Below are 19,670 nucleotides of genomic sequence, written 5' to 3' on the forward strand. Positions count from 1 at the left end.
GTACAAATATTGATATCTGGGACGATGCATGGGTCCCCGGTCTGTTAACAAGGAAAATTCAGGTCACTAGTGTTAATATGATTTATAAAGTTGTTGCTGAATTAATTATGCCTCATGACAGGAAATGGGATGTGGAAAATATTACCAGTGTTTTTACTCCCGATGTGGCGACTAAAATTCAATGTATCCCTTTAGCCTTGTATTCGTATCCAAATCTGGTAGCTTGCAGGCCGATTCCTCAAGCGAGTATATTGTTCGGAGCGGGTACATATTATTACAAAGCATTAATGAGACGAATGACAACGTAACTACTAGTTATTATATAAGAGATTATGGAGCATGGTTTTCGCGATTGTCCTTTTGTTGATGAAGTCTGGAATCTGCTGAACATTAAGTGGGATATTGTGATGGGTGAAAAGTTGTTGCAAGATTGGCTACAAGGGCTTTTCATTATGTCATCGAAAGTTACCTGTTGTCAGATTGCATGTGCGATCTGGTTCATTTGGGGAGAGAGGAATAAATGGGTACATGACAAATCTTTCGCCTCGCCAAAAACAGATAGTGCATAAGATTTCACAGTATTTGCAAGAATTAAATGAGATTGAGAAAAAGTTACCCGTAGCACCGGTGGGTTTTGAAAGATGAGACCTTGGAGGATTCTAAATGGCTCCACCAAATATTTTCAAAAAGAACTTTTGAATAAACAAATATTATAAAACATTTAAAATATACATTTAAAATATTATAAAACAAATAATAAATAATTAAAAAATAGGCCGAGCCAGGTCGGGCTCGAGCTTAGGAATTTTTTCCCGAGTCGGGCCTGGACAAAATTTCAGGCCCATATTTCGGGCCTGGCCTAGGACGCGGGCCGAAATTTTTTTCTGTGTCCGACCTGACCCATAAACACCTCTAGCTGTACCTTAAAAACACTATATATTGATTTCAATACGAGTGCTTAAAAGCTACACCATCCCTGTCTCCACCTTCACCATCACTAACATTCTTTCTCTCAGTTTTGTTTTCAATCAAACAATGGAAAAGATTCAGAAGAGCCATGTGCAAGTAGGAGGATTAAAGCTTCACGTAGCCCAGATTGAAACAGGTTGAACTAAAATATAATAACATAAGGCCAATTGATATATATATGATGTTCCATTGGAAATAATAGGATAATTAATGGTATTGTGCAGGTCCTAAGGTGGTGCTTTTCCTTCATGGCTTCCCGGGAATTTGGTACTCACGGAAACACCAAATGATTGCTGTGGCTAATGCTGGCTTCTATGCTATTGCTTTTGATTTCAGGGGCTATGGACTCTTCACCATCCACCAGAGCCGAAAAAAGCTAACTTCAATGACCTTGTCGATGATATTGTTGCCCTTCTCGACTCCTTGGCCATCGATAAGGTAAACCATTACTTCATTAAGCTTGATTTTCACAAATCAATTACTTATTATTAAACATATATTATAGGCTTTTCTTCTTGGAAAGAACGTTGGAGCAATACCTTGTTGGATCTTTCAGCAAAATAGAAGCAAAACCGAATGGAAGCAAAAGAAAACTAAAAAAATGAAAAACTCAGCAAAGAATTGTAACTGAAAGTCATGTAAATTTCATTCAAATTTTGAATATATGGGAGTTACAAAAACAATTTGACAGTTACCTACTAATTTAACTGCCCTTACTTAATGCATACTAAAAATAAAGTTTACTTACAAAAGAAAGCTGATACAATAGCTATTACATCAAAATGAATCAGTCAATCTATCCTACTAACTTAGCCATCATATTACAAAAGATTTGGTCAAAGTTACATAGGAATAAAACATTGAAAATGTGATCCTTCACCCGAACCAACTCCAATGCTTCACTTCAAAATAGTATAGCAGCTCAACTTGTACAATTTGTTGCTGCTGGTCTTTTGTTGCACTGCAGGCCACAGGTTCAACACTCCTCCTTGGACTGTATGCAACAAACACCAATCTTTTCTTTCAAAACATTAAATCGGTTGGCTCCCAATGGCTTAGTTAAAATGTCAGCTAACTGAGTTTCTGAACTGCAATGAACTAAGCTAACCTCCCTTGATTGCTCAGCTTCTCTAACAAAATGAAATTTAATTTTGAAATGTTTAGTTTTACCATGGAAGACTGGATTTTTGGCTATGGCCACAGCTGATTGATTATCCACCCTGATCTCAGTAGGCTGAGCTTGACTTTCATTCAAATCATCTAAAATCTTCCTAAGCCAAATGACTTGATTCACTGCTGCTGCAGCTGAGATATACTCTGCCTCTGCTGTGGATTGTGCAACAGTTTGTTGCTTCTTTGAACTCCAGCTAAAAACACTCGAGCCTAGAGTAAATAAGTAACCTGAAGTGCTCCTCATGTCATCAATTGACCCTACCCAATCACTATCAGAGTAGCCAACAAGTTTCAGCTCCTTTGTCTTCCAGAACTTCACACCAGAATCGATGGTTCCTTTGACATACCTTAACACCCTTTTCGTTGCCTTTAAATGAGCCATATTGCTGCAATGCATAAACCAATTAAACTTCTATAAGCTTTTTCATCTACTCGATCATGCTCACTGGTACTTGACAACTTCTCTCCTAATGCAACAGGTGTAGAAACTGATTTACATCTCAGCATGCAAAATTTTTCAAGCACCTTGAAAGCAAATGTCTGCTGACTTATGAAAATACCATCACTTCTTTGTCTGATTTCCATACCAATAAAATAGTTCATCAGACCAAGGTCAGTCATCTCAAAGACATGTTGCATCTGCTTCTTGAAGTCTTCTATAAGTTCATCTTTGCAGCCAATGACCAGCAGATCATCAACATACAAGGAAACAATTAGCAAAGTTTCCTTCTGGTCCTTCTTAACATAGAGTGTAGGTTCACTGACACTCTTTGTGAACCCGAGCCTTGCTAAGTAGCCATCAATCCTCTCATACCAGGCCCTTGGAGCCTGTTTTAGGCCATATAAGGCCTTTTTCAATTTGTAGACCTTCTGTTCTTCACTAGAGACCTTAAAACCCTCAGGTTGCTCTATGAAAATTTCTTCATTAAGAAAGCCATTTAGAAAGGCTGACTTAACATCTAAATGATGCACCTTCCAGTGCTTTTGAGCTACCAAAGCAAGCAACAATCTGATAGTATCCAGCCTTGCAACAGGTGCAAAGGTTTCAGAAAAATCAACCCCTTGCTGCTGACTATACCCTTTAACAACCAGCCTGGCTTTATGTCTGTTCAAAGAGCCATCTGCATTGTTCTTAATTCTATAGACCCATTTCACACCTATGATTTTTCTGTTTTCAGGTCTATTGACAAGCTCCCAAGTGTCATTCTTCTGAATCATTCTAAACTCAGCTTCCATAGCATTTTGCCAACACTTTTCTCTTGCAGCTTCATCAAAGCATGAAGGCTCTACCAGAGTTACTGGACATATTTCATAGATGTTTGCTAGTGTCCTGGTGCCTCGAACAGGTTCATCATCATAGCCATCTTCAGTTATTGCTTCATTTTCAGCTTGCTGCAAATCAACATCAATCTGATCTGCCTCAGGCAAATTTGCTTCAATTCCATCCTATTTCCAGCTACTACCTTCACTGAATTTTACATCCCTGCTCACTACAACCTTCTTGGTCAGTGGATCAAAAACTCTATATCATTTCTTCACATTGCTGTAGCCAACAAACACCTCTGGCATGGACTTCCTATCCAACTTGGTTCTTTTCTCCTCAGGTACTAACACATAACATAAGCAACCAAATACCTTCAAATGTGAGACAGAAGGTTTCTGTCCAAACCAGGCTTCAAAGGGTGTTTTACCTTTCACTGCATTAGTTGGCAGCCTATTCAACAGGTAAACAGATGTATTCATAGCTTCAGCCCAAAAAATGTTAGGCATTTTAGCCTCGAACAACAGACACCTAGCCATATCGAGGACTGTTCTGTTTTTTCTTTCACAGACACCATTTTGCTATGGTGTATACACAGTAGTCAATTGGTGTTGAATTCCAGCATCATCACACAGTTTTTGAAACTTTTGAGATACATACTCAGATCCATTGTCAGACCTCAAGCATTTCAGTTTGCAATTTTCTTGGTTTCCAACCAAGGCTTTAAATTTGCAGAAGGAATCATAAACATCTGACTTATGCTTTAAAAAATTCACCCAACAGAACCTTGAATAACATCAATGAAGAGTACAAAGTACCTGCTGCCATTTAAGGAGGTAGTCCTCATTGGTCCACAGATGTCTGTATGAACAAGTTGAAGCTTTCCCTGTGCTCTCCATGCTTTGTTGACTGGAAAAGGTAATCTGGTTTGTTTGCCTAGCTGAAAGACCTTACACACAGCATCTCTTGGCTCGATTTTGGACATGTCACTGACCAAGTCCATTTTATGCATCATACTCAGTGAATTATAATTCACATGACCCATTCTTCTGTGCCACAGGTCTGTTTCATCAAACTGAGATGCATATGCCTTAGCCTGAAGCTGATTCACATCAACAATGAAGGTTCTGTCTTGTATAGCCACCATGGCTAATACTTAACCAGCAGCATTTTTTATCAAACAATTTTTGCCTTCGAAAATCAAATAATAACCTTTCTCCAATAGCTGGCCAATACTCAGCAAGTTTTGGTCAATGTCAGGTACATAGAGAACCTCTGAAATGGTTTTAATACCTAACTTAGTGTTTATCAAAGCCTTGCCTTTTCCTTTTGCCTCCAGCAGCTCTCCATTGCCAATTCTGACTTTGGACTTGAAAGTGGTGTCAAGCTCCTTGAATATACTCTTCTCAGAAGCCATATGGTGGGTACATCCACTGTCAATCAACCATATTTTGCTGACTTTGCTCGAGCTTGGAAAGCATGAAGCTGAAAAAACATGCTCTTCTTGTGTTTCAACTTCTTCTGCAGCTTGAGCTTGGTTTTGATACTGTGGTTGTGCTTTTGGTTTGTTTTTACAGATTTTTTCAATGTGGCCATATTGCTTGCAGGCTCTACATTGAATATCTGGTCTGTACCAGTAGTATTTCTCAAGATGAGTAGTCTTCTTACAATAGACACAAGGTGGGAACTTCTTTCTGGCAGGCTCTTTCTTCTTCTTCTCAGTCCAGGGCTTCTTGCCTTTGGCATTCAAGTTTGAACTTGAGCTTTCTCTACTTCTAACTTGAAAAGCTCCTTCATAGTGGTCTTCCTGCCTATTTTCCCTTCTCTGTTCTTGAGCATAAAGAGCATTTATAAGCTCTGTCAAAGGGATCGTTGACAAGTCCCTTGAATCTTCTAGAGAAGAAATTTTTGCTTCATACTTCTCTGGCAAGGTTGTTATGACCTTCTCAACCACTCTTTGGTCACTAAATTCTTCCCCAAGCAGCTTTATATTGTTGACAGTAGCCATGATTCTGTCAGCATACTGCTTGATGGTTTCTGAGTCCTTCATCTTCAGGTTTTCAAAGTCTCTTCTCAAGTTTGTCAGCTGCTGTTGCCTGGTCTTATCAGACCCCTGAAACTCCTCCTTGAGTTTGTCCCAAGCTTGCTTTGGAGTGTCACAAGCCATTATCCTTGTGAAAATAACATCAGAGACTCCACTTTGAAGGCATGACATAGCCTTGTATTTCTTGGCACAGTCTTCACTATGCTGCCTGATCTGAGCTATGGTCGGGTTAGCTCTTAGTGGTGGTGGCTCAGTGTCGTTGAGAACAACATTCCACAGGTCATGTGCCTGCAGGTATGTTCTCATTTTCACTGCCCAGATGTTGTAATTTTCACCAGCAAAGACCGGTGGAGGAGGTGGTGTAAAACTCATTTTCAGCAACCAAAAAACAACTTTTTTTTGCTTCTTTTGTTTCAATCACAGCTTGCTTAAAGACAGTCTACAACCAAGGCCCTCAAAGACTGAAAGCTCTCGATACCATTTGTTGGATCTTTCAGCAAAAACAGAAGCAAAACCGAATGGAAGCAAAAGAAAACTAAAAAAATGAAAAACTCAGCAAAGAATTGTAACTGAAAGTCATGTAATTTTCATTCAAATTTTGAATATATGGGAGTTACAAAAACAATTTGTGATTACCTACTAATTTAAGCGCCTTACTTAATACATACTAAAAATAAAGTTTGCTTACAAAAGAAAGCTGATACAACAGCTATTACATCAAAATGAATCAGTCAATCTATCCTACTAACTTAGCCATCATATTACAAAAGATTTGGTCAAAGTTACATAGGAATAAAACATTGAAAATGTGATCCTTCACCCGAACCAACTCTAATGCTTCACTTCAAAACAGTATAGCAGCTCAACTTGTACAATTTGTTGCTACTGGTCTTTTGTTGCACTGCAGGCCACAGGTTCAACATACCTGCATTCATGGTAGCTATTATCCACCCTAAAAGAGTGTTAGGTATTATAACATTAGGCATGCCTTTCCGCTTACCTGGTCCTCTTGGTCTCCAATTTAATCTCCTCCCCAAAGGCTTCTACGTATTAAGATGGGCAGAACTAGGAAGAGCTGAAGCAGATTTCAGCCGATTTGATGCTAAGACCATTATTAGAAACATTTACATTCTCTTCTCCGGAATTGAGTTACCAATAGCAGATTTCGGCTGATATAAACTTGGTTGATTCATCTACTCCATTGCCACCATGGTTCACAGAGGAGGATCTTGATGTCTATGCTACTTTATATCAGAATTCTGGTTTCCGTATTGCATTGCAAGTTCCCTACAGGTGTTGGCAATGGGATTATGGTGTAACCAATCCAAAAGTGATGGCTCCATCATTGTTGATAATGGGGGAGAAGGACTATTTTATGAAATTCCCAGAAATGGAGGACTACATGAGAAAAGGGATAGTGAAGCAGTTTATGCCTAATCTGGACACCACTTTTATGCCAGAAGGGAGTCATTTTGTTCAAGAGCAATTCCTAGAGCAGGTGAATGAGCTCATCATCACTTTCCTCAACAAAAATATATAGCAGTATCTGATGTAAGCTCATCATCTATATATCTAATTAATAAAGTTTAAATATTAATAATAAATATTATCTTAAAATATATTAATTACAACACCTTCAACAATCTCTTGTAGTATATTTTCATGCAATTATACAAACACTTGGAAAATCATTGAAGCAAATTATCCTAATAATGATAACATTTATACTACTATTTTAATTTCTTAATGATAACATTTTGAAAGCTTACAAATTTTGTAACAAAATTTTAATATATATAAATCAATCGATGCATTGAATCGATATATTTTCTATAGAAAAAGATTGTATGAAACTGTGATTCTCGTTATTTTATCCCTTTCCAATATGAAAATGACAAATTAGATTTTTCCTCTTGATTTTTAGCATTTTAGTTAGATTTGAATTTTTTTCGGAGTAAAAGCCAAAATCAAGAGTAAAATTTAATTTGTCATTCTCTATTAGAAAGGGATAGGGATGACCTAGAATCACGCTTTATACAATCCATTCTCATATTCTATAATAGGGTTTTTGTTTAAGGAAAAAACTTCAATTTGCTGGATAAGTTAAATTGACTATCATTGATCATTATATTTATTTGTTGTAAAATTAAAATTAAAATAATTTCTAAATAAGTAACAAAAATAAAAATCAAATCATTTTATGTATTATGTTAATCTAAAAAGTAGTAGATGATAATACGATTACTAATAAAAACACTATGAAAATAAATATCATATGCAAATTTATCTAACGGTTCTAGTACATATTTGTTGGTTATTCCATCTTTAATATTTAACATATGCTTCTTCATTCTTATCATCATCTATTAGTATTTGACCGAATTCATTATCATCTAAATTTCAATCTGCGTCATTAAGATTATCAAGATCTCATTTCATGTACTCTTCGAAGTATATGGATCATCTTAATTACACTTATGATTAAAGTTACAAAATATGCAACATGCTAGTACAATCCACATTTTTCTATGCTATATATCAAGGTGATGTTGTTAATATGAGAAATATTTTGTTAGAACAACAAATGTCTTCTCAACCACATTTTGAAACCTTGAATGTGACAAATTAAAGAGTTCACGAGTGGTCTATGGTGCTTATGTCTAGCACCGTTCTCTCAAATGATATTATACCTCATGATATGGTATAAGAAAATATTTTTATTTTGTGTAATTACCATCGGCATTATAATATTCAGGTTCATAGTTCAAATAATCTGTAGCTTAAATTATAAAAACTTATGCAAACTTAATTTAAAGAAAAACTTATGCTAAGTTATATTACTTATTATAATACGAAAATTAAGTCAAATAATATAAATTTTATAACATTTAAGCTTTATAAAAAAGTTTATAAATTGTTCAAAACTTTCATAATTCTTCTTATAAATAATATATTTTTCATTACTTTTAAAAGTTCTTTTTGTAAGTTACGATAAAAAACTATAACATTTTTTATAAATAAATATATTATTTTTGTAATATATAACATGGGCATATAAATAAGTTAAGTCAATATTTGACCATAAAATTTTATAAATAAATAAATTATAAAACTTTCATAACATGTAAATTATTTTTATAGTATTTTTCTTTTGCTATAAAATGTTGGAAAATATGAACACATATATAATGATAGTAATTACATGTTATTATTTACTATCATAAAAATTAGCCTAAATTAAAAGTGATTTAATTTGGTTAAAGTTTATTGGGCTTTAGTTATTAAATAAAGTATGGGCTAAATATGTGTAGATACTCTAATAACTAATTTCTAATTGATGATGGGTTGATTAGAAATTAGGGTTAATGTGTAAAAGTTATAAACTAGTGTTATGGTCCCCAAATTATACAAAGGTAATTTTTCTAATATCCTATTTTTAGAAAAGAGACACTACACCAAAACAGGCTTTTAGCGGCGTTTTTAGCAGCAGTTGGATAAAAAAGCCGCTAAAGATCGATCATTAGCGGTGCTTCATGGAAAACGCCGTTGAAAATAAGCATTAGCGGCGTTTTCCAAACAGCGCCGCAAAATACTTAAGCCCAACGACGCCGTTTTCCGAGCTTTCGGGGATTTAGCAGCGTTTTTAAGAAAGCGCTGCTAATGCTCAGGGCTTTAGCGGCATTTTTGGGAAAGCGCCGCAAAAATACCTAAGCCCAACGACACTGTTTTCTGAGCTTTCGGGGATTTAGCGGCGTTTTGGAATCACTTGTGTGCTAATTTGGAATATAAATACCACAAGATCGAAGGTTCCAAAGAAATCAATGGATTCAAGTACGCTTCCTCATTTAGTTTTGTTCTTGATAATTTTACATGACAAATCTTGATTTATTAAGTTTTGTATAAGAATTTTATAGTTCTAACAATTGGCATTCGAGTCTCGTCATGTTGAATCATTGGGAATTGATTAATTTTCTTTCTTTTTGGAATGATTGATTCATGAAATTCCATGGGTTTAATATTTCGGTTATATATATGTTGATCTTTGAAGATTTATATTAAAGTTTTGTTGGATAAAACACGTTAGCGAGCAAAAATATATAAATATAAATAAAATAAATTGAATAATTTATATTTAAATTATCAAACATTTTGCATCTCCCGCGTCGTGTGGGTACTCCCCAACTCTAACGGGTTTGGACCTACACCCCTCCCTGTACACGCAAGGCAAGGTTCTAAACTTAGTCATTCAATAATCTTTAAAGTGGGTTCTCATATATATATATACACATCTCACACTTGATATTTAACGAATGTGGGATCTAAGCTTTTCTTTTCCTCACCAAATATTTCCAAGTAGCTTACTTTGAACATCAATTTCTCATTCATCACTCAACCATTTTGAGCATATGAAATTTTATGGTTTTGATCTTTAATTTTTAATTTTGATGGATGATGAATGTTTTTACTTTAATTTCCATTGGGCAGTCAAATAATAGTGATGCGGATTGAATTATGTTACTCCATTGATTAATCGGCAATTGAGAATTCAAGGTTTGAATGTTTTAATTTTATTTGGTAATTGTAAATATATTAAAATTTTAGTTTTACTAAAAGTCTAATTAATGCATGTAGCTGTAATTTATTATTTTGTGCGATAAGAAAAAGGGCATGGCAAATTTGGGATCCACTTCATTAAAAATTCATGGTTGAAAATTTCTTTGATTAATATTGATTTTCAGTTAGAAAACTTAAATTATACAGGTTACTCAGGTTTTAAAAGATTATTAATTAATTCATCAAATTAAAAGAAAAGGGACTTGAGTTTGTGAAATCATAGATGTTGTTTTTAAATAAAGTAATTATGAAGTTACTATATTAAAATTACTTCTTTAATGAATGATAATTACTTATATCGATTAGTCTCTTGATTTTTATGAACTCAGATTTTCGCTTGAATTAAAAAGAAAGAAGAATAAGATTATTGATAAATTTTTTATGGATTCAATTATGATTTTTGTCAAATTGGTTTGACATGGACATTCGTTAATTTAAAGTTGTTATCTATCCGATATGGATGTATATTCAAAATTTTTGTATGATTTAGTGTAAATCTAAACGAATTGTGTTTTTAAGCATTGGTCATAGCATCGTAATGATGGAATTGTCTTGTCGGTAAAAGGAATTGTTTTAATTAAATCAGTCAAAAATTAAGACAACCTTATTTTTGGTTATTTCGAAAACTATAGAGCAATAAAAGAATTTAGTTTTGACATTTAATTGTTATGGAAATTTTAAATTTGAATATTGGTATATATATTAAAATAACTTAATTAAAATAGTAAGTTGCCAAAGTTACCACTGTTATTGTAATTATTTTGTTTTAAAATATAAAAAGTTGTGTGCATGTAACTTAAGCTACATTAATATTGATCGGCCCAAATGAAGATTAATATTTAACAAAATTACATGTGCAACTATGGTAATTAACATGTGACAATTATTCGGTTTTACATGTATGTAACGCCCTGAACCCAACCCGAATTGCCGAAATCGGATCTCAGGTGTTACAACACAATAATACTTAAAGAAATATTTTCATACAACGTATAATACACAAAATCATACTTCTTATTTTTGTTGAATAGTTCTAACAATACAAGTATATATATACATATTACATCGAAACTCAAAAGCAACATATGACTTGATTAAAAAAAACTCCAAGTGGCATAGTGGATTATACGCCATACCCCTAGGGCGTCCCCTGTTTGCATAATATTACAACTCAAACCACTACTTTGGTGAGCTCCTGACTTGGTCCCTCCTAACGTAACCATTTGTGAGGAGAAACCTACAACATAAAAAAATGCTAGTAAGTCCAGACGAATAACTCAATTTACCTTGAAATGCTTGTAGCTAATTTTCTCATCTTGAAAGTCATGGATTTTCCTTTTATTTCTGACAAATACTTTCCTAATATCGGGCGTATACATGCACTTCATCTTCCATACTCAACCACACAATACACAACCAATTTACATGTTTAGGGGTATAGATACCTTTTATAATGTATCAATACATTGTGTTTAAGTATCGATATTTGACCCCTATTTTGAATAAAAATAATTTTAAAATAATTTCTAAACGTAATCAAACATCCATTAATGACCCTAGATGTTTATAATAATAATTTTTAGGTTAAATAAGTTAAAATACTATGGATAATTGTTAAAATTACGTAGTCCAGCCAAAATCGCTTTGGCACCAAATATAATAGTCTTATACCAGGTCCCTACAATCAGACCGGGTATAGGAGTGTTACAAGCAGTCTTAATATCCTGGTGCTTCCTAATGCCTGTTTGAAAACCAAAAACAAGTGAAGTATATGTAGCTGGTTTTTTGGTACATCTCAAACAAAAAACTTAAAATTGTAAGATGTCATAGAAACTCAACTAAAGTGGCTTATCACATTAACACTGTTTCTTTAGAAATACAAGAAGTTTGATCAAGCTGACCGATCAAGCTGACTGTAGTATATATCACAGTAACAGGACTAAGATGATCATGTTGTTGGAAAATATGTACATTACATATATAATAATGGTAATTACATGTTATTATTTACTATCATGATAGTTTAGCCCAAATTAAAACTGATCTAATTTAGTTAAGGTTTATTGGACTTTAATTATTAAATAAATATGGGTTAAATATGTGTAGATACTCTAGTAATTGATTTCTAATCAAATTCTAATTAATGATGGACTAATTAGGAACTAGAACTAATACGACAAGGTTATAAATATTAGGGTTATGGTCCCCAAATTACACTCAAGATATCTTTTCTAATATCTCATCCTTAGGAAAGAGCAAATATTCTCTGAATTACTTATGTGCTAATTTGGAAGATCAAATCCCCAAGATTCGAAAAAACTTCAAGGAATTCATGAATTTAGGTATGCTTCCGCATCTAGTTTTATTCTTGATTTATTCTTGATGATTTGACATGATAGATCCTGGTTTACAGTTCTAATTTTATTTTAGATTTTTTTTACAATTCTAACAAGTGGCATTCGAGCTTTGTCATGTTGAATTATTGAGAATGAATTGATTCTTTATTAATTTTGGATTGATTCGTTTTTATTTTTTTAATTTTGTGGATTTGGTATTTTAATTATATATTATGTTGAATCTTTAAGATTCTTGATAAATTTTGGGTTTTGATTCTTTAAATAAAGTTTTAGGGTTTTATAAATATAATCTAGTTTAATATTTGCATATGCTATTCAAAGGTGAAGGTTTATTTATTTATTTATTTATTTATTTATAATCAATTGATAAAAATTGATTTGTGAGATTTCTTTCTCTTCTTTTCACACAATTATTTTATAAATTTTGGTTAAAGTCATTATTAAATTAAAGTTACGGACTTACAACTTTTTGCAATTGAAGAATTCCAATTGGGTTGTATAATTGATTTTGAAAGTTAATTCACTTGATAATCGAATAAATGAATGTTGTTAAGATGGGTTTTTTTCGCACTATTTGTTTTAAATTTTCTGTTTGTAGTTGAATGTATATGGAATTATCATATTTTGTCTTTATTCATGATGAATTATATTCATCATTGAATTCAATTCATATATCTGAATGATTACTTTTGGTTTCGCTATAATTATTTTATATAAGTTTTAGTCCTTATGGAACCCGACTAAAATTAAAAATTTGGGATTTTTTTAAATATGGTGGCTATGAATTTTCATAAGTAGTTGCACATATAAAGGCTTTTATACAATTTGAGATTCTTTTTATATTTAGTAGTTATGGCTTTTTTTTTAAGTATTTGTGCGTATAAAGAAGTTTTATGATAATGTCTTTAGTCATAAATATAAATTTGAGTTTACATGAAATATGTAAGGCAAGCCAATATTATTTTTCTATTATTATAATTGTGTGTATACATTGTGTGTGTATACATATTACATGCATATCAATGATTTTGAGGATTAATGCATGATTATAGTTTGTGTGAATACGTGTTTATAATCATTATTCAATAAGATATCTTTATAGTTCAATTGGTGAAATTAAGTTTTGATGGATATCGTTGAAGTTGTTAATCTCTTTTTTTATTCAATTTTATGGGTGCTTTGGTGCAAATTCATATAAACTATATACATATTTAAATATTTTGGCTATAAGTTTGGTTCTATAATCTTAGGTTTTGGCATCTTATGATTCCAAATATTTAGTTAAATTATGATGATATGGTTTATTGTATGAATTGTGAGATATGACAACTATTATGATTTTGTTTTTGAGATTTATTGGCTTAAAAATATTTTTCAAGTTTTCATGTGAATATCTGTTTAATCATAAATGCAACTTTGGATTTACATGGTAAATTCAATGTAAGTTTTCTATTTGATTATGAACACATGTGTATGCATGAATTGCTTTGGTATTTTGTCCATGCCAAAATTATGAATACTTGTGCTTGTTAATTATTTGGCTTTGAAACACTACATTATTTCTATTTGGTTTTGATATATATGATTTTGGAACAAAAAAAAAACAAGTCAAAGATTAAGGTTTTCGGTTTTTATTGCATTATTAAGATAGCCTTATTTTGGGTTATTCGAGTCTATAAAGCAATAAAAAATAGTTTTGACATTTGACTATCGGGTAAATTTTAAATTTGAATATTGGTATGTTTATATATATTAAAATAACTTAATTGAAGCAATAAGTCACTAAAGTGATTTTTTTGTATAAATTATTTTGTTTTAAAATATAAAAGGTTATGTGCATGTAAGTTAAGTTATGTTAATATTGATCGACCCAAATGAAGGTTAATAATATTACATGTGCAAATATGGTAATAAACATGTGACAATTATTCGGTTTTACATGTGAGCAATAAATTGGCCCAAAGGAAGATTTATGGTTCGACATGTTCTTATTGTCAATGTTTGATTATTACACCAATATATCACTTACAAGTTAATGTTATAAAATATTAATAGAGTGTCGATATCTTGAGATGAGGTCTACCTTTATTCAAATTATTTTGCTTTAAATTTGAAGTCTTATGTGAGATTGTTTATGATTTATTCAACTATTATTAAATTTGCCAACATCATTGTGTGTTGTTTTGGGATAAATATATATACATATATATACTATTATCTTTTAATTTGATTGAAAGATGAAATTAAAAGAAATATTTTGAAACAAATAAAATTCAGATTTTGGCTTTAGGTTTTAATTAAGGATGTCTAATATTTTAATAGATTAGATGAAACAAAATTCCATAAAGTGACCTCTTTTGTGTACATCGGTTTATTTAAAATATCAAGATGATTATATGTTTTTGTGATTCATGCGTTTATAAATTGACCCAAAGGTAAGTTAATATTTGGCGAATTTCAATGACATATGTGGTGATAAATGTGTGACAATTATAATGTATTTTATGTGAGCAATAAGTTAGTCCAAAGATTAATTAATTGTTTGACGTAACTTATTGTCAATGTTTAATTGCTACAACAAGAGTATCGCTTACTGTTAATATTACTATCCAAAGACTTGATATTAATGTTGTATTTGGTATCTTGAGATGGGATTAGCCATTATCCTGAATTTATTGTTTAAGTATGAATATTGATGTGAGCTTATTTTTATTTATTTTTTGTTCTATATTCAGCTAATTCATCTTCTACTGCCACAATATCTGCTAATATAAATTTTATATCCATGCTTAATGGGACTAATTTCAATGAATGGAAAAGGCACTTACTTATAGTGCTTGGCTGTATGAACATAGACCTTGCACTAAACGAAGAACAACTTGCACCTCTCACTGCGAAAAACACCCCTTATGTTAAAAGGGATTTTGAGAGGTGGGATCGTTCAAATTGCATGAGTCTAATGATCATGAAGCACAACATTTCAGAAGCCTTTACGGGCACAGAATCTGAAAAGATTACTCAGGCCAAGATTTTCTTGCCGAAATTGAGAAACGTTTTGCTAAAAAAGATAAGGTTGAAATGACATCATTTCTGACTTCTTTGATGTCTATAAAGTATAAGGGTCAAGGAAATTCTGAGCGATCTAAGGGCTATGAGCTTTATGATCCCACAATTAGGAATATTTTTGAGACGAGAATTGCAACATTCTTTTAGGATGTTGAGTTTGGAGGGAGAAATAAGGTTAGAGACATTGCTTTTAAGAAGGAATTGAATTCTAACTCAGTTCCTATTATTACTTTTGATGATGTTTAGGTTTTCATACCTATCATTGATTACGAAGTGAATCTAGAACCTCAATAAGAAAATGTTGAACAACTCCCTATTCAATATGAGGTAATTGTTCCAGAAGAACAAATTCAACAACGTCAAGAATGAATGTCATTAAAAAGGTCCACTAGAGGATGGGTTATAATGAATTTAGTAGAATATTTTGACCTTAAGCTGCATCAGATGAATATTAAGTTAATGGTTTCTCAATGGTAACATTAATCATACATTTATATGGTACAACTAGAAAACTTTGTGCCTGATGATGCAAAGTTAATTATTTTCAAATTAAAGAACTTCATCTATGGGTTTAAGCATACTTCTCGTCAATAGTATTACAAATTTTACCAAAGGATTATCTCATTCGGTTTAGAGATGAATTTTATCGATAATTGTATATATCATAAGTTTAGTGGGAGTAAGGTTCTATATTTGATTTTATATGTTAATGACATACTGCTTGTCAATAATAAGTATAGTCTCAATCAATGCCCTAAGAATGATTTTGAGATTACAAAAATGCATAAGATTTTTTACATTTTAGCAGTAGGAAGTCTAATGTATGTTCAGGTTTGTATACATTAGAATATTATGTACACTGTTGGGATGTTAGGTAGATATTTTAAACAACCCTGGTTTGGACCATTGGATAGCATCCAAGAGGGTTATAAGGTATTTTCAGAGAACAAAATATTACATGCTCACATATCGGAGATCTAATCAGTTAGAGATCATCAGGTATACAGACTCTGGTTTTGATGGAATATGGATACAAGATTTTGTCACTAAGGTGTAAATTGTGAAAACAAATTGCAGTCTTTTATTCCAATAGACTTTAAGTTCCTGGTTGTTAAAGTAAAAGTTCAGAGTGGTTAGGTGCCTATAAAACATATTAGGACAAACTCCATGATTGCGGATCCGCTTACTAAGGGACTACACCTAAGGTTTTAAAAGAGCACACTGCTCATATGGGTGTAATGTCATTTAAGGATATTTGGTTTTAGTGGGAGTTTGTACTTGTTATAGACACATTTTCAATTATTTCAGTTTAAAAATATTAAGTTTATTTTTTGCAGAAATAAAGTTTATTTGGTTTATTCACACTTTGATTTTGGTAAGATTTGATCTCACTAAGGAGGACCAGTTGGAAATAGACATGTTTAGATCATATTGCATGTAATTTCCATGCTACACATCCATACTTGATATATGTTATTTGGTTGTGTTAATATACATGATCATGGATGGATTTAGTTACGATATATGTAACGAAAGTCGCATTGGTTCTATGTTAACATAATTAATGGACGAGATTGTTCGGAATACCTTTTGGGTATGATAGTAAAATTTTGAGCTCATAAGATTATATAATGACATATAATTATAGAGTAATTAGTATATATATGTGGTCCAAGTGGGAGATTGTTGGAAAATATGGACATCAAGAATTACATGTTATTATTTACTATCATGATAGGTTAGTTCAAATTAAAAGTGATCTAATTTAGTTAATGTTTATTGGGCTTTAATTATTAAATAAGTATGGGTCAAATATGTGTAGATACTCTAGTAATTGAGTTCTAATCAAATTCTAATCAATAATGGGCTAATTAGGAATTAGAACTAATATGACAAGGTTATAAGTATTAGGGTTATGGTCTCCAAATTACACACAAGATATCTTTTCTAATATCCCATCCTTAGGAAAGAACAAATATTCTCTGAATTTCTTGTGTGCTAATTTGAAAGATCAAATCCCCAAGATCCGGAAAAACTTGAAGGAATTCATGGATTCAGGTACGCTTCCGCATCTAGTAATTTTATTCTTGATGATTTGACATGATAGATCCTGATTTACAGTTCTAATTTTATTTTAGATTTATTTTACAATTCTAACACATCTAACTGCTACAGGTAAACAATAAACATCATAAATTAAGAACAAATTAATTTCAATAGGAAGGTTGACATGTCCATAGTCCTGTAGATTTCCAATGCTCCAACAACAAATTTCCAGATAAGAAAGAGAGAGAAAATATTAGTATCAAGGAAATGGTGAAGGGAATAGCCCAAATTTGGTGGTTAAGATGCATATTTTGATGTAAATAAAATTGGGCATAAGTAAGCGCATATGTATCTCATTGATCAAACTAGATTATTCAAAAAAAATTCATGCACCAAGTTCCATGGATATTAGATAATTACATGATATTGAGAATTATCAAAGATATTACAAACTGAAACCTAGTAAACCATATTATGAAAAAGGTAAAGATTAACATAAGGTTGCATTAGAGAAAGGTTTAAAGGAAATGACATGGCATGTCAAATCCCAAAGCACTAATCATAAAAGGCTGAGCTCCAAGTTTTGTCACGCGTTCAGCTATGTTTCTGGCCACGCCGCCTTGTACATAATGTACCTGAACAAATTATTCTTTACTTCAATAAATCAAAGGACAAAAAGGAAAGGAGAGAGGGAAATGAGAAAGAGACTCGGTTAAGAGAAGTGGTTCTTAGATGTGGAGGGATTGAAGAAGTGGCTTGAATGTCCAAAACCATGCCACCTATCACTACCGGGACTGCCTCTACCTCTCCATCTTTCCTTTGCTTCTCCATTTTCACCCTGATTTTCCAATATTCTCAATAGTATGTATCAGAATTCCAGTTGACCTTTAAAATGCTTGTTGGGGCTAAAAAGAAAAATCACAGACCCAAAATCTAGCTTCACTCAAGATTGTACCATTGTATAGGAGGTATAAAACATTGTTTTTAGGTTAACAGGACAAATATGAAGTAAAGATTGATACTTAAAATGAGTCTCCGATGAAGCAAGGGATTTTAAAATCACAAAAAAATAGAGGAAAAGAGACAGAGGAAAACTAAAGGAATTATTGGGGAGGGTAAAATGGAATTATTGGGCACCGAATCAACTATTTTGTGGAGAAGGAACGGGATAGAAATGCCCATTATTCCCTGCATTAGCCCCTATTCAACATGGGTTGATTAGCTTGTAATAGTTCATTCCATTGAACCAAAAAATGGTTTGGTGGTAGACCCGCAAAATTAGGCTTTAATTGAATGGTAATGACAGCCAACTAAACATGCTTTAACGACACGTTTAGTTCAGTGTAATGGAATTGGACTGTAATGGAATTGAATATGCGTATTAGTGGTTTGGTTGAATAAAATGGAATGAGTATTGTAATAATATTTATATGTTTGGTTTACAGGAATAGATATGTAATAGCAAAAAAAAAACCCTCAAATGACGAATATGCCCTTTAACATTTTAATTTATTTTCCACATCAATTTAATATTAAAGAATAATATTTTCTATCAAACTATAATATTCAAACATAAAATGTTTTATTTTATATTTTTAAAATTTGGAAATAATATTTTAGATTAAAATATTTAACATAGTTTACATAAATTAATTTAATATTTTATAATAAATTATATTAGAATATTTAACATATTTTATATAAATCAATTTAATATTTTTATATTAAATTATATTAAAATATTGTTTTTACGAAATGTGGAAGATTTGTCCAATCCTATATCATGCTGTAATTCTTGATTATGAGTTGGAAGTTCGTTATCTTCGATTGCTATGATGTGTTGAAGAATATCTTTAAGGACAAACTCGAAGCTGGAAAATGAAAGCTGACAACTCACAAGCAAAGCATTTTAATAGTATGCATCGGTAAAAGCAAAAATTTTGGGAAAAAAAACCTGAAAACACATGAATCCATGATTATTGAGGTAAAAAATGATCACATGTTATCTAGTCAAGGATTGGATCATGTTTCGGAAAACAAAGCTCACCCTTATCCGGATGCATTTCAAAAAAGTAAAACCATGAGAAACAAACTTCATATCCCCAAAACAAACAATACCTTAGTAACAAAGGCAATCCAA

The 19,670-nt window shown here is 32.1% G+C and overlaps 1 pseudogene; it reads left to right on the forward strand.

The window, feature by feature from the left end:
* Window positions 1-1,035: 1,035 nt before the first annotated feature.
* Window positions 1,036-6,987, forward strand: LOC128031979 (uncharacterized; annotated as a pseudogene).
* Window positions 6,988-19,670: the final 12,683 nt, after the last annotated feature.

Source organism: Gossypium raimondii, chromosome 4, assembly GCF_025698545.1.
Source record: "Gossypium raimondii isolate GPD5lz chromosome 4, ASM2569854v1, whole genome shotgun sequence".
Lineage (NCBI taxonomy): Eukaryota > Viridiplantae > Streptophyta > Magnoliopsida > Malvales > Malvaceae > Gossypium > Gossypium raimondii.